We start from the raw sequence: 12193 nt of genomic DNA, 5'->3' as shown, positions 1-12193 counted from the left end.
GTACCTGTCACTTTTTCCACCAAAATAAACCACAGATAATTACATATTAAATTATAGTGGCTGCAGATATCTTGAAATACCATATGTACTCATCCTTAATTCAAAATCACAGTACTTGGTAAATCTGCCACCAGATTTACCAATTAAATTTGTAATTTAATTCACTAATAAAGAAGTTCAAATATGGCTCTGTCCAAGTATATTTTATTTATAATGATGTTTCAATATAATCCATTGCCCTTATTATGTATATATATATATATTTAAAGCATTCTAAGAATGACTCCATGGGCTTTACTAGACTGCCAAAGGGGTTTTTGGCATGAAATTGGTCAAGAATACAGGAAATCTCAGAAATTTCCATAGGAGTTCATAGCAGAGACTAACTACTAGCTGCTAACCAAAATCCATGTTTGCCTCTTTTTCTTGAGAACAAGCTGGACTACATTTCCCAGCCTCCTGTGCAATAAAGTAGGGCCATGTGACTGAGCCTAGAGAATGGAATGTGGATATAAGTAATATATGTCATTTCTGGACCAAGTCCAGAAAACACTCCCCACAACCACTTCACCATGCACTTCTTTTTTGGCTAGGATAACCTCTAGAGCAACCTTGAAAGTCACACACTGAAAATGGCAGTGCCTTTATTAACCTGGGCCCCCGAACAACTAAATAAAATTAATAACTGCAAATCTGTCACCCACTTGTACCCTTAAATGAACAACAAGTATATTTCTATTTTGTTTGTGCCATTGAATCACTGTACACTTAAGTGTATATTGGCTATAGGAGTTTGTAGTACCCTAATTCAATGGTTTAAAACACAGATTGCCAGACCCCACCACTGGAGCTTCCCATTTAGGGATCTGGGATGGGAGCTGAGAATCTGAATTTCTAATGAGTCCTCAGGTAATGATGATACTGTTATCCCCTGACTACACTCTGAAAATCCTTACTCTAATACCAGTTCCTGCCCTTCACTGTATGGTGAGTGAGTAACTTTGGTCATAACACGCTACCCATTGTGCCGTGTGCAGGGGACCCTCAAGATTAAAGCAGCCCTGCCACCTGTGGTTTGAATCATCTTACATTAAAAGACTGCCCAGGGGAGTCACTCTGTCAGCTGGATAAGAAACAATGTATCTAGAGCTACATTTCTGTTTTCAGAGAAAATGTATTCCCTCACAAATAAGGGATAATGGGACAAAATATTACCTTTTCAAAGTCTTATTTTCTAATAAGTAATCATTCAACCTGTATAGATAACTGGTTCCTGCAGGTATGTTATGATAATGACAAATCAAATTTTAATCTATGAAAAGTCAGAAGATTTGTGTACTTATTTTAGACAAGGTTTCACAGGTTAGTAATACAGTATTTCTTTTACACCAACTAATACTGTACCAACTACTTACTAGCTCCACTGATCAGAAGCTCTGACTGGCAGTCAGAGAGCCTTGACGATTTTTTTCAAATCACAAATAAATTACAACTTAAATGAAGTTTTATAAACAGAAATCTTTTTCAGTCTCTTACAGATGTCAACCATTCCCTTCTTGGACATATGCCCCACCTCCAGTTCCTGCTGTCTGGGGTGGGGTAGTTTTGTACCATGGCACCCCACCCCTCTGGGCATGGTTGCTGGATCTTGATTCTCGGGTGGAGCCTCTCTCTTGAGTGTCCGACAGAGAAACACCAAGAGCACGGGCCACTTAGCACAAAGTCAAAAATTTATACTATTTGGCCATTGATAGAAAAACTCTGCCAGCCCCTGCTCTGCAGTACCCTGTAGGGCTGTGTGCACAACAACCTAGTCTGTGAAATACAAGGTCAGTCAGTTTCCCTCTGGCAGCCATGTCCGCTCCGTCTGTTTGTAGTTTTATAGGCAGATTAAACAACATGTTAGGCTGTTTCATCAAACACATAGCTACTACCAAAAGAGGCTAATACTTGCGTTACTTTTCTAATAATGATACCTATTCCCTGATTTTGTATATTTGGGCTGTACCATGCAAAAGGTTTACATAGATTTATCAAGCCTGGTGCTTTTGGTACAACAGAGTTCAAACCTTCACCCTTCCCACCTCCTGCTTTGGATTTCAGAAATAACGCCATCAGCACAGTGACGGTGAACTTTACAGGCAGCACTGTCTAGTAAGGCAAGGCAGTTTTCTGTTGAAACGGGCCTCAACACTGCTTTTTAATTCAGCATCATGTTTTTTGCCAAAGTAAACCATAAAATGAAAATAAATATGCTTGGCATTTAAGAGACTCTCTTGGAGTATGGACCCCACATTGCATTCATAATAAAATCCAGTTAAAAGTAGGGCAGAAATTGCATCCTCTACATGCACAACGGTAACAAGAACATCTTAGTGGGTGCCGTGGGGTCACACCCAAATCCCACTGTCAGGACATAGGTACCCAAAGCCTTGGTTGCTAGGAGTAGTGGCAGCTCCTGGCTTTTAGCCGAATCCCTATGTGTGAATTGCCCTCGGCCTAGGAGCTAGTCACTGGTTGTCAGGGCACACCCCCTCCCCAGAGCCAGTGCTGGTCAAGAAAAGGGGAAGTACTTGCCTCACTTAGGGACAACTCAGAAGGGCCTCTCTCCTCCATAGAGTCCATAGGGCACCAGGGGGGCCTCCGTTGCATGCAGATGCTTCACACTTCAACTTCTCTCTCAGCTTAGTCCTGCTCCCCTCACTCCCTTCCAGTGGAGCCCCGAAGGTGCGCTCCAATGCATCTCCTAAACAACATCTTAACAGGGTCTTCAGTAGCTTATGACCCATCTTTAACATTCAATGACAGAGAAGAGCCAGTAGTAAAGAACTTCTAGGAACAAGGAGAAGGGAGTGGCGTTTACCAAGGGGGCGGGGCTAAGGCAGGGGGCGGGGTTGGGGGAGAGGGAAGCGGTTAAAGGGGCACAAGAATCCTCAATCACAATATAAGTTGATCACGGGGACAGTAGCACAGCATGGAGAATACAGTTAAAGATTCTGAAATCTTACTACATTAGTGAGATAGTGACCGCCCTAGAGCGGGTGGGGATTTAATAATATGGGTAACTGTTGAACCACTGTGTTGCATATTTGAAACCAACGTAAGATTGTATATCATGATACTTTAATAAATAAAATAAAAGATAGTGTTACAGGCCTTTCTCATGAAAAATACGAAAATAAAAAAGAGCTTCTAGAAGACAGCAAATCCATCAATACAAAAAATGAGAGTAACAGCAAAAATACTGAGCAGTATATACATCAGAAACAGGCAGCAAGAGGATACAGAAGCAGCAGCCACCTGGGAAGTGAAGTGGGGAGTAGAGAGGTCTAGAGAGAAGCTGAAGCTCCACTCAAAGCTAAGGAGGGCAAGTGAGGAAGGCTGCCTGGGAAGCAGGAGCAGCAGTCTGCGGTCCGCTTTTGGGGCAGCAGAGCTCAGCGCCACCTGGCATGAGGTCCCAGCCACAGGCTCAGGCAGTCATGCGCAATGACAGGCTCTATAAATAGCAGAGCAACCAGCAAATCATAACCCAGGCTTCCTGACTGCAGACTGAAGGGCCCTATAGATGATTCTTTAAATGCGAACACAGTCTGTTCGCATGCAGCCCTTTCCAAGCTACCTTCTCACAGACGGTATCACTAGTGACCATGTCTATGAAATAAAAAGCATCACAGTTGAAAATCTGAGTGTGTCCCAACGCCCTTTCCAAGGAAGGAAACAGATAAGGAAGCAAGCATGTTTTATGGGGTGTTCACAACTTCTCAGTTTAAATGCTGAGAAGCCAAATGGCACCCAAAGAGCAAGATCTCTGAAGTGAACAGTCACACCAAGCAAAGGCCACAAGACAGGTCATAGGACAGAAAGCAGTAGAGAGGGGCTGGAGGAGCCAGAAGGGGGCCGCAGAAGGCACAGGGAGTGCAGGTGAGAGCACGGGAGCCGGGCAGGGTGGGGGGAGGCTGCGCAGCCCAGTAAGTGTGCAGGAGGAAATGTGCGGTGAGGGGAAGAAGAAGGGGAAGGAAAGAAAGACAGAAAACAGGAGGAAAAGATAGAAAAACAAGCTATTCAAGCTGTTAGGCTGGAATTCAGGGCAGGTGTCCAAGTTCCACGGGTGAGCTATGGCACCATAACAGGGAAGTAGGGTGGTCATTTACTGAGCCCCCAAGACAGGAATTGGGAATGGATGCTGCCAAGCTCATCTTCAAGCCCCAGGCACAATGCCTGTGAAGCTAGTCTAAAAACATGATGGGCAGAGTCTTCCAACACACACTGCTCTGATCAGAAATGTCTCATAAACATTGACAGTCCCACTGAGGATGCAGAGAGCAGGAAGGACTGACCGTCCCTGCGCACAGTCTAAAAGCTGAATCTCTGCCCCAGATGAAACTAATCGAATGTGTATTTGGTCTACGTTCAAGTCTTAAATGCTTTCCTGGCAGCATATTCCCTCTCACAATCTGCTTACTTGAAAGGCATACTTATGAGCACGAAAAAAAGAAGTTTTCATGACCCAAATCTTCTGATATTTATATTAAGCAAAGACAGAGAAATAGGAACAGACAGAGCTAACAGAACCAAGGTCCAAACTAAGACTCTTAATTGGAGGTTTGGAAGAAATGTTTGTGGCTAGTCTATTTGGGGGGCAACTATGGCATCTTTCACTCTTTATTTCTGCTCTTTGACATACATCAAAGCAATGAGCAAAATCTCAGCATGAGAAGTCACCTTGCACACTGACTTATTTTCCTAAGATGATGCAGTAGCTAGAAGCTTAAAAGAGATCTTATCACCCTGTCTTGCAGCTATCTGGGCAAGAGCTACGAACTTTTTAACCTAGACCATATGATCCTGTTCACTTTTTCCCAGTAGATTGATTCAAGTGGTGTTTACCTCAATATGGCTCTTTCGCAGCATTTATCTCAGTTTGATTTATCAACAAGGTATTCGTGGATACGAGAGCAGACACATGCTTCTTTCTCCTTTGAGTGCTTCATTCTTCCTACTTTATTATGGAACAGAGTAGATGCTCAATATGTTTTGGTTTGGATTTTTCTTACTTAAAGATCTATTTGTATAAAGTTTTCAGAAAAGAACAAATTAGAAACTTACACCCACCAAAAAAAGAATATCACACTCTTTGCGAACTGTATAAATAAACGAATGTCCTTATATTATACCTCCAAACACACACCTCCAGAGTAATAACTGTGAAGTTAGTAAATAACATCCTGATTTTTTCCCATGTTTATACAGACAGTTATAGATACATAAATATAAACTGTTTATACAGATAATTAAACAAAATATAAACAAAGTAGGATCTTGCTATGCATATAGTTTTGCACTTGTTTTTTTATTTAACAATACTATACATAGTATTTCGATGTACATTCTTTTTAACAACTGAAAACTTTTCTAGCATATGGGTCTGTCATATTTAAACTATTGTCTTACTGATTAAAATTTCAGCTACTTCCATTCTTTTCTACTAGAAACAGGGCAATAAACAAGATATATATGTGTCTTTAGCTAAATCTTTACTTAGAAATGGAATTGCCAAGGGGTTAACATCCAAAATAAAGAATTCATATGCCTCAATGCCAAAAAACAAATAACCAAATTAAAAAATGGGCAGAGGACCTAAACAGACATTTTTCCAAAGAAGACATACATATGGCCAACAGGCACATGAAAAGATGCTCCACATTGCTAATCATCAGGAAAATGCAAATCAAAACCACAGTGAGATATCACCTCACACCAATCAGAATGGTCACTACCCAAAAGACAAGAAATAACAAGTATTGGTGAGGATGTGGAAAAAAGGGAACCCTCCTACACTGTTGGTGGGAATGTAAATTGGTAGTCACTATGGAAAGCAGTACGGGAGATCCTCAAAAAACTAAAAACAGAAATACCATACAATCCAGTAACTCCACTCCTAGGACTTTAACTGGAGAAAACAAAATCCCTAATTCAAAAAGATATATCCATTCTTATGTTTATTTCCCATTATTTACAATAGCCAAGTTACAGAAGCAACCTAAGTGTCCATCAATAGATGAATAAAGAAGAGGTGGTATACATATATAAATGGAATGTTATTCAGCCATAAAAAAGGAAATCTTGCCATTTGCGACATAAATGGACCTGGAGGGTATTATGCTAAGTGAAATAAGCCAGGCAGAGAAAGACAAATACCATGTGATTTCACTTATATGTGGCATCTAAAAACAAAAGAGCAAAACAGCAATAGACTCATAGACACTGAGAAGTGACTCATGGTTACCATGGGGGAGCAGTTGAGGGGGTGAGGGTGAGGTGGGATAAAGGGGCACAAAAATTCTCAATCATAAGTTGATCATGGGGATGCAAGTGCAGCATGGAGAATACAGTCAATGGTTCTATACCTTTCTATGTTGACAGGTAGTAACTGCACTAGTTGGGGTGAAGATATAATAATACGTGTAACTGTTGAATCATTGTATTGTATATTTGAAACTAATATTGTATATCAACTACACTGCAAAAAAAAAAGAAATAAACAGAAATGGAATTTCCAGGCCATAAAAAAATCACATTGTAAAAGATACTGCCAAATTCATCTCTAAAAACATTGAACCAAATTATATTTCTAGCAACACTATGAAAGTACCTGTTTAATCCTATTCCCATCAGCAATGGATAGTACTAGTCTTTTTATTTTTTGCCAATCTGATGGCCAAAATAAACTGATCTTAATTTGCACTTTTTTATTATTAAGGTTGGAAATGTTGTCATACTTTTATAAACCATCTTTTTGGCTTTCTTCTTTGAATTGTTCACATCCATGGCTCATATTCCTGCAAGTTACATATATTTGTTTTCCATATAATATGAATGCAATCATTTGTGATATAAGCAGCAAGTATGTTTGCCTATCTTGCAACCTATCTTATTGTAGAGAAGTTTACCATTATTTTTTATTTAAAACTTCCATTCCTTTCCTTTATGACTTCTACATTTTATTTTTTTCCTAGAAAGTTTCTCCCAACTGCAAGATTATAATATACTCTGCCATATCTTCTTCTATTCTTTAAGTCCTTTATAAAAAGTTCTTTATCTATACATTTATAATCCACTTGGAATTAATAACATGCATATTGCAATTATTAACCATCCAAAATTAATTTTGGACTACAGTATAAACTATAGACTAATTTTATTTCCTTCGCAAATGGGTATCACCATCCACTGAACTACCTGTTCTTTCTTCCAATAGTTTATTTTATTTTTTATTTTTAAATGTTTTCTTATTATAGAAAAATTCAAAATATAAAAAAGAAGTTAAGAGTATGAAGAATTCTAAGTACCCATCACCCAGCTTCAACAACTATCAATACATCCCTATTGATTGAAACAGCTACTTAAATCATTTACTGTAACTATACCTATAGGAACATTCTGTTCTACTTTAACCAATGTGGTAATTTTTATAATGATATATAAACACATAAAACACTACCTTCAAGACTAAAATATGGCTGATCTACCTAATAAATAAACACAAAGGGTCAGACAAAATGAAGAAACAGAGGAATATGTTCCAAATGAAAGAAAAAGGCAAAACCTCAGAAAAAGAGCTAAATGAAGTGGAACTAAGCAATCTACCTGAAAAAGAATTCAAAGTAATGATCATAATGATACTCACTGGACTTGAGAGAAAAATGGATGAACTCAAAGAGAACCTCAAAAAAGAAATAAGAAAAATATAAAAAGAAACCATCAGACATGAAAAATACAGTAAGTGAAATGATAAACTAAACTAGAGGGAAGCAAGAGTAGCTTAGAGGATGCAGAAGAACAGGTCGATGATCTGAAACACAGGGTAGTGGGAATAATCTAAGCTGAACAGTAAAAAGGAAAAAGAATTTTTTAAAATGTGGATAGGAAACACAATAGTTCAAAATCTTTCTGACACAGCAAAACAAGTTTAAGAGGAAAGTTTATAGCAATACAGGCTTACCTTAACAAACTATAAAAAAAAACTCAAAACATCTAACTTTATACCTAAAGGAACTACAAAAACAAGAATAAACAAGCTCAAAGCTAGTAGAAGGAAAGAAATAATAGAGACCAGAATGGAAATAAGTGAAACAGAGACTAACAAAAACAACAGAAAAGATCAATGAAACTAAGTGCTGTTTCTTTGAAAAGAGAAGCCAAATTGATAAACCTTTACCCAGACTCATAAAGAAAAAAAGAGAATAGACCCAGATGAATAAAATCAGAAATGAAAGAGAAGTTACAATTGACATCATAAGAAATACAAAGGATTATAAGAGACTACTACAAAAAATTTTACACCAACAAATTGGACAACCTAAACGAAATGGATAAATCCCTAGAAACATACAGTCTTTAAAGAGTGAATCAGGAATAGAAAATCTGAACAGACTGATTACTGGGACTGAAATTGAATCGGTAATCAGAAAACTCCCAACAAACAAAAGTCAATTCTAGAACCGGCTATCTTCACAGGTGAATTCTACCAAACATTTAAAGGAGAGTTAATACCTATCCATACAAGATACACAAAATGGTTTATATGTTTTAAAAATATCATTTCCTCCTGGGAAACCCCTTTGAACTCTACAGTGTTCAGTTAACTGGGGAACTGACTACCCTAGTCTGTGCCATTTGGCCAGTTATGCAACATCTCATTCTTAATCCTCAGGGTTTGTTGAAAACACTGATGGCATTATTAAGGCTTAATCGGCAAAAGTTGTAGAGTCTTCAAATACCCTAGCCAAAGGCACTGCCATTAGTCCTTATGAGTCTCAGATCTACCCTTTTTTGGAACCCATAAACTCTCACCGTTTGAGATAATCACAAGACACCCAGTGCACATGGCTCCTGCTTCCTTCAACCTACAACTGGTAAAGGGGGATATACTTCAATATTGTAAAGTCCTAATTATTTCCACTAAGAATAATCACGCTTTCATAGAACTATCTTTCCACAGCAGGTCCCTTCAACATGACATCTTGCAGTCTGGAGATTTTGTATATTAGAAAAGTTATCTCCAGAAAGACTCTTTTTTCTACCCCATTGGAAAGGAACCAACCCTTGTGCTGCCACAGCCCAAGGAATAGACTCTTGAATCCATGTGCCACAGCTAAAGAAAGCACCAAATCCCCGACTGGGCCTGTGCACCAAATCCCCGACTGGGCCTGTACACCAACGTGTGACTTGAAAATAAATATTTCCAGGAACTGAAGCAGATCACGTCTGAGGCAGACAGCTTTCACAAGATGACTGGACCAGGCCTATATTACTTTTGCTTGCTATTGCTTCTTGCCTAATTTCTTCCCTCTTTCTTGGCCCAATCTACTGCAAAAGGGGGAACCCTTTCTGACTGTTAAATATGTCACCAGGAATTCCAATCTGCTCATGATGTCAGAGATCCCTTAGTCTTTAATCCATTTCCCTGTACCCAAGGGAAATAGAAACAAGCTAACTCCTCTTTGCGAGGCTTTTAGAAAAGAACACTTTGTGCTGGAATGGTTCCTCGCAGAACGTCTGTTCCTCATCTTATTCTGTATAATCATTTTTAATCTTTACACCTGTTGCCTGTCAAACCTTTGTAGAAATGACATGCCCAAAAGGGTAATGTTAGCTCAGCACTTCAAGATTCTCTCCAACACTTAAGACATAGACCAGGTGGGAAGTGCCTGAAGATTCTCCCTCTTACCCTTCATCGTTGTTCAACGTGGCCTCAACGGTTTCCAGCCGGCATACTTCCCTCCAGCACGACAACCAAGAAATGTCCTTCTTGGCACCAAGAGATAAAGCCCACTTTAGTGAACAAAATCACTAACTACAAGAAAACCTGCCTCTTGATCAGCAATACTTTCAAGTAAAGATCTTGATCAAAATGGGGAAATGTGAAAATAAATAAAGAAAACTTCATTAAAGTGGAGTCAGGAAGCCCTGAGGGGTAGTTCTCATGTACTACCATCCACTGTAAGAAGCATAGCTTAAATGCTCCAACAGAGAGAAGCTGGCAAAACAGCTGGTTCTTTTTCTTTTTTTTTAAGGCTAACATGCTTAAAACAAGAAAATTTCATGATATCTTACGGACACAATTTATATTGTTTCTTCTCAGCTTTGGTCATATTAGGCTTTTTAGGTTTCTACTAATTTTATTGTGGAAGAAAATTTCATGAAGGCAGTAAGTTAAGCATACCAAGGGAGCTGGACTTCTGTAACACTGAAAATCTGCAAAGCTATCATTTCTAGTTTTCAAACATATATGTTTTTTACTTTAATTTAATCATCAGAAGTTTGGGCTACCTCCGCAGTGCAGGAAAGACAGCACTTCACTCTATCTATGTGTCCTAAAGTGTTCCTAAATAACTTCTTATTCATAGTAAAACAAACAGAACAAAACAAAACAAAACAAGGTAGGTTGAAATGAGGGGCTATGTTCTTGCACAATGGAATAGACCTGACTCTGCCTGCCCTTTCTGTGACTAGAACACCTCCAAGAGTGAAAACTACATTTCCATGAGCATTGTGGGAAACATATGCAAGGAGGCTACCAAATTCTATACATGGCCATCTGAGTTTAAAGAAAAGTCCAAAGTACAAATGCTTGTTTCAAAATTTTTTTCTTTAATTTTATGAGGTAGGAGAAGGAGGACCACAACATTCCATTTTATGCCAGACTTTGAATTGACTAACATATTTGTGTCTGCTTTTATCATAGGGATTAAGCATGACTGATTGGGACACTTTCATGGTTGGCTAATTTAAAAAGCAATCTTAGCATAGTCATTCTGGGCCAACAGGCCACAAAAACTACACAGCCAAAATAGCATTAAATAGGTCAAGTGTTACTTTCTCATCTAGAGCCTGCAGAGATTGGTGAGGCCAGCGGTCACAAGTCAAGAGTTCACCCTATGCTTCTCAGAGACGGCAGGAAAGAAGAAAAGCACCAACTTTCACAAGATGCCTGATGCTGGGGGTGGGGGGTGGGGTGCAAAGTCTAAGACAGAAAAGCAAGAAGAGAAAAGTCCTCTGCTTAGGATATAGAGCTGCAAGAAAAAAACAGGAGAGTTAAAGAACAAAAGAGACTGAAGGTGTGGGCCATGAGTCCTGGCCCTTGACAGAGACTTGGCCCTCTCCAATCCCACCCCCAGAGCTTTGGAGCATCCAGCTAAACCCTATACTACTACAGCTCTCACTGGGAGCCAGTGTGCAATTATTTCAACGAAAGGAGGCAACAGTGATCTCCACACTGCGGACCCTTTGGAGAGAAGCAGCAGCCCCCTGTGAAGGGCACTCAGGAGAAACCATAAGATCTAATCCCCTCAGTTTTCATCCTGCACCCACATGTCCCACTCTCTAAAAGAAGACAGAAACAAGCTCTGTGAGGTAGAAATGAAGGCACTCATATTGACTTACAGGTGAGAACCAGTCTTCTTAAATCACAACTGATAAAACCAAATTGTCTTACCAAAAGGAATAACCCTGCTGAAGTATGGTTATAAAATCAACAAATTTATACTGTCATCATCAATGTTTCTCATTTGAGTGTTGCTAAACTCTTTAAAAAGATTCATTTTAACCACTAACACACTTCAATATAAGCATAGGTATGTATGTAAATCCCAGAACTGTCCCTACACAGTTCTGCAGAACTAAACATAATTTAACACAACAGTAAGAAAGAGAAAGCACTAACATAAAATATCTACCTAGAGAGTACAGAATAAAGAAAACATAAATACATGAAGATGTACTGTGGGAGGCAACATTAAGGTAAGGATAACAATGTTTATATGTTCCTGAATGAGTCTGATGGCTAAAGTGAGTCTAAAAAATTCAAAATCCTCTGTCATCCAACATAGATTGCCAACTAAAATTTTTGCAGAGTGTTAACGGGAAAACATTCAACCTAAACATGATCCCATGAGCTATTTATATTTGCATTTTCCAGATGGAGGCATCACGGGAAGAGCTTTTATTTCCTTCAAACCCCTCCATTTAATCCTCTGCTTTCAGGTCATCTCATCTCCCAACAGACCTATTTTTAGCACCCCTTATTACTCCTTTGATTCATTTATCTCCACTCTCATCATTCCCTGAAGCAGGGCAAAACTGCTTGATGTAGGAAGAACAAACACAGATTTCCTGATGCAAAAGGCGAGTT

General features: G+C 39.0%; 1 protein-coding gene across 1 annotated transcript in view; it reads right to left on the bottom strand.

Moving 5' to 3' along the window:
- The window catches only part of LOC118927736 (dystonin), a 415594-nt gene that overhangs the window by 376935 nt on the left and 26466 nt on the right, over nt 1–12193 (bottom strand).

The sequence above is a fragment of the Manis pentadactyla genome, chromosome 16 (assembly GCF_030020395.1).
Source record: "Manis pentadactyla isolate mManPen7 chromosome 16, mManPen7.hap1, whole genome shotgun sequence".
Classification (NCBI taxonomy): Eukaryota; Metazoa; Chordata; class Mammalia; order Pholidota; family Manidae; genus Manis; species Manis pentadactyla.
This window is presented reverse-complemented; position numbering and strand designations above follow the sequence as displayed.